Source organism: Procambarus clarkii, chromosome 52 (assembly GCF_040958095.1).
Source record: "Procambarus clarkii isolate CNS0578487 chromosome 52, FALCON_Pclarkii_2.0, whole genome shotgun sequence".
Taxonomy (NCBI): Eukaryota; Metazoa; Arthropoda; class Malacostraca; order Decapoda; family Cambaridae; genus Procambarus; species Procambarus clarkii.
In genome coordinates, this window is record NC_091201.1 from 12151690 (window position 1) to 12156421 (window position 4732).

General features: G+C 48.2%; 1 pseudogene; it reads right to left on the bottom strand.

Moving 5' to 3' along the window:
- The window catches only part of LOC138349689 (transcription elongation factor SPT6-like), a 27071-nt pseudogene extending 22623 nt beyond the window's left edge, over window positions 1-4448 (bottom strand).
- Between the last annotated feature and the right edge of the window lie 284 nt (window positions 4449-4732).

Sequence of the window (4732 nt, forward strand, 5' to 3'; positions counted from 1 at the left end):
AGTATACGATCTATTCAATTTGTATGGTATACTACGTTCCTGTGCTTTGTTTAGAATATTCTTAAATAAGTTATATATTGAATCCACATCGAAATCCCCATTTAAGTCACCTATCGCTGGGTTCATGTCTCGCTCCAAGACCGGCCCACACCCCATACCCAAGCCTTTCCAATCAATTTGACCCAAAAAATTTCTTAGGCTCTTAAAATCAGCTTTTCGAAAATCTGGCACTTTAACAGAATTTTCTCCTACTGGTCTATTCCATTCTATGCTAAATCTGATTTCTTTGTGATCAAATATATTTTAAAATTGTTCACAAATATTATAAATTATAAATCACCAAAACGGCGTACCGCACGACGCCAGGGCGTCAAAGCTTAAGTTAGAGATAACTGAGACGGCGAGTAGCCACTCGCTCAGCTTAACGGGCCTTACCTAACAACTTAAACAAAGTCGAGCGAACAAGCATAAATTTCCACCTGGAAGTAAAACCTGCAGCTGGTGTTGGGAGGGCATCAATTGAAGAATTAAATTGTGATAGGCTAAATGTAAACATTTAGGCCGTAAATGATAAACCACATAACGTAACCAGAAGAAACAACAAATATGCCGCAAGGCTACCCATAATAACAGTAATAATTTACAGAGGAACTAAACATAAATGCAAGGCCAGAAACTTAAAGCAGGAGACAAGGGCCCGTAACACCGCGACTAGCACATCCTAACTGACTTTACTTAGTAACTTAAGGCAAAGCAAAAGTTAAACAAACATACTGTAAACACAGTAAAAGAAACATGCAACAAGACAACGCATCCTGAGTGGGAATAAAGTGAGTAGGCTAGTGGAAAATGCGAAGCCAGGGAAACTGAAGCAAGAGGCCTGTGACACGGCAACTAGCACAACCTAGCTGGCTTAGTTAATAACTCAAATACAATAAGCACGGGTTTTATAAGTTAAAGAATTATGCACGTGGGTAGTACCTGGACCTTAAACCCACATAAACGTAGCGTGTAACGCAAACACCAATAATCAAAATTGTGCAAAATAATGGATTATTAACTTAACGACCGTTGCCGAATGTTGAACTGCAAAATCCTGCCATCAGCGGCTGGAGCATCGGAGCTGTGCACCTGCAGCTGGACATCGACAGCTGGAGCATCAACATCTGATAAAGGGAGGAAAATAGCGGCAACTGGCCACCAGGGAAGATCTTAGTGGTAAGTAGAAGGCCAGCTGCAAGACAATTTAGGCTAAAGACTGGAATATAACTGTCATAGAAAATAACGGGAACAATTCATGAAGCTGGGAAAGCGAGAATTACAAAAACTGAAAAAAGGGTGATAAATTGATGTGCGTAACGTCGGGTGGAACACTTCAGCTGGAGCTTCATGACTGAAGCATCGGCTGCCGGGAAGCCTAACATGGAACTGGGGCGTTAGCAGCTGTAACACCGTTTGCTAAGACTAGCTGAGTCTGTGAGGGCGCCCGCTGCAACAGCTTCGGCCGAGCCACCAGCTGGCCCATCCTCTGCAGGATCAACACCGTTTGGGACAACGACGGCTGGGACGACGTCGTTGGAAAAGCCTAACAATGTAATAAATTATATTAATATGAATAATCGTAAATAAATGGTATAAATAATAAAATTATAAACCAATTATAACTATAATTAATTATAACTAATTATAAATAATTATAAATTGCAAAACAAAGTATGCTCAAAATAAAGGTGGACTATAACTCGATAGAGAAACGGGATTAACACTTTGAGCCGAGGTAAATACAACCAAATACAATAACGAAAAGGAGTGAAAATAGACACAACGTCAGCTGGAACGCTTCGGCTGCAACTTCGCGACCAGCGGCCTAGGAGGCCGCTGTGACATCCGGGCTACACCGGGCAGACAACGTCTGGATAAACCAGCGGCCTGGGAGGCCGCAGAGACATCCGGGCTACACCGGGCAGACAACACGTCTGGATAAACAAGCGGCCTGGGAGGCCGCATATTTATATGACCAAATAAATATAAAACTGAGAACATCGCCGGCTTAACTCGTCACAGGAAGGACGTCGGCTGGGAAGCCGCGGCACCTTCCGGCTAAATTGAGGAATAAACTGAAAGTCTTTAATACACGTCGTGACTGAAAGACACCATAGTATAACCTATCTAGCTCATCCTAGGTGACTTAACTTAAACTCAATGACAAAAGCGGCAGTTACACAAACATAATTGTGGCACAAAAAGTTAAATAAAACGTGGAGCAAACTCAATGCATAAATTGCAGTAACAAATTGCTGAGGGTAATTGACTCATAAATCAAGTGCAGGAATAATCTAAAGCCAGAGGCTTGCTCAATGCTAATTTGAGAAATAACTTTAGTCTTAATACACGTCATGACTGGAAGACTAAGGATATAACCAGTTATTTAAGTAAGCGTTTAGTTAATGATGGAGGAACGTAAATCACCAAAACAGGAGCGGGCTCCCGTTCACTTAATTGACATGAAAACGAATACCTAATTACCTCTAAAACTAAAGGATCTAAATCTAGAGGCTTGCGCAATGCTAAATTGAGGAATAACTTGAGGAATAAATGAGGCAAGTCTTAATACGCGTCATGACTGAAAGACTAAGAATATAACAAGTTATTTAAGTAAGGGTATAGTTAATGATAGAGGAACATATATCACCAAAACAGGAGCGGGCTCCCGTTCATTAAATTGACATGAAAATACGAATTCTTTACGAAAATAGAATTTTTTTAAGGCAAGAGGTCCTAAATTTGCCGCGTAATGAAACTAATCAAGCTGAAAGTCTAAATAAAGGAATGTATTAAAATTGAACAGAATTAAATAATAAATGACCGCAATAATTAGAATTAAATCCATCACTCTTTGTAAAATCTCTTGTATGTATGTACCTTACCTAAATAAACATTTGATTTGATTTGAAGTCGCTCCTCCTGTATGTATGTACCTTACCTAAATAAACATTTGATTTGAAGTCGCTCAAGCGGCAGACCGCACGGCCAGGCGGTGGGCTGGACGCTGAAAACATGTGATGGGGAAGGGGCCGCATAACCGGGCACTCCAGGCAGACCAACATGTGGTACACGCAACCGAGGAAAACCACGGGAGTACTGTGCTACAGCGTTCGAACGAAACGTGGTGGAATTGACGTACCGGGCTACACCGGCCAGACGAAAATATCTGGGTACGAACGTGCCGGCTATACCAGCCGGACGAAACGTCTGGGAACAAATGTACCGGGCTACACCGGACAGACGACAACGTCTGGGTACGAACGTGCCGGCTATACCAGCCGGACGAAACGTCTGGGAACAAATGTACCGGGGTACACCGGACAGACGACAACGTCTGGGTACGAACGTGCCGGCTATACCAGCCGGACGAAACGTCTGGGAACAAATGTACCGGGCTACACCGGACAGACGACAACGTCTGGGTACAAACGTGCTGGCTAAACCGGCCAGGCGAAAACATCTGGGTATGAACGTGCCGGGCTAAACCGGCCGGACGAGACGTCGGAGACAAACATACCTGCAGGTATGTTACCATACCTACCATACAAACATACCTGGTGAACGCAAAACACGCCTGAGCGCGCCCTGGCTCACCAAGACACCCCCAAACAGAACAGGGGACCATAGAACAGAACGGACCATAGAACGGTGGATAGCCTGGGCCAAAACAGCAGGGGACGGGGAGGCACGCAGCTAAGCCCAACCTGACGACGAGGCAGCCCCTAGGCAAAGAAGCCTCAGGGCCTGCAGACCGGGACACCGCCGCCAGGCGCGGGCGTCTCCAGCCCGTGGGCGAGGCAGGCCCCCCACAAGCGGGCACGCCCGGGTACGACATGAATGCAGACAGACCCCCGCCCCGGGGAAGGCCACGCCGCTAATCCGCGTGGCTTAGCACCCAAGAGGGACAGGAAGGAAGCGAGACACAACCCAGGGCAAGCGCTCCTCTGAGCGCCATGGCACGAGGGCGACACCGACCGGGCATGGGCCCCAAAGGTCGGGCTCAAGGAGCTGCAACCTGACCACGTGGCGCCCCCGCCAAGGGCCTACCTTGAGGTGCTTCCGGGGCTTAGCGTCCCCGCGGCCCGGTCGTCGACCAACTCTCCTGGTAGCCGGACTGATCAACCAGGCTGTTGGACGCGGCTCCTCGCAGCCTGACAATGAGGCACAGCCTGGTTGATCAGGATCCTTTGGAGGCCGCCAGGCCGCTCATAGGGAGCCCGCCGTGCACGCACGTCCGGGCACGGCACGCACCATGGCCCTTAGCATAGGACCACAGCAACCTGTCCACGTGGGGGCGCCTCCAAGGGCGACGCCGAGGGCCCGGCCAGGCACGCACGTCCGAGCGGGGCACGAACCGGGGCCCCTAGGCGCACGCCTAGGGAACACAGCTGATCAGCGCCCATAGTGCACGCCTGGGAGAATACACTACCAGGGCGGTTCACTCGAGACACGGCGTAAACACACGCCGACCCGGGGCATTGGGGCAGCAGCAAAAAGCAGCCGCTGCAGCACCTGGGACAGACTGAAAGGCGCGCCTGCATATCACAAGACAGGCGAACGTGCAGAAGGCACTAGGGAACTAAGGCGGCCCACACGGACCGCGGGGGGAAGGCGCCAACACACGCCAGACACTGGACAGTCCTGACTAAACTTTAACAGAAATTTTTTACATTACCTTAGAGTAGGA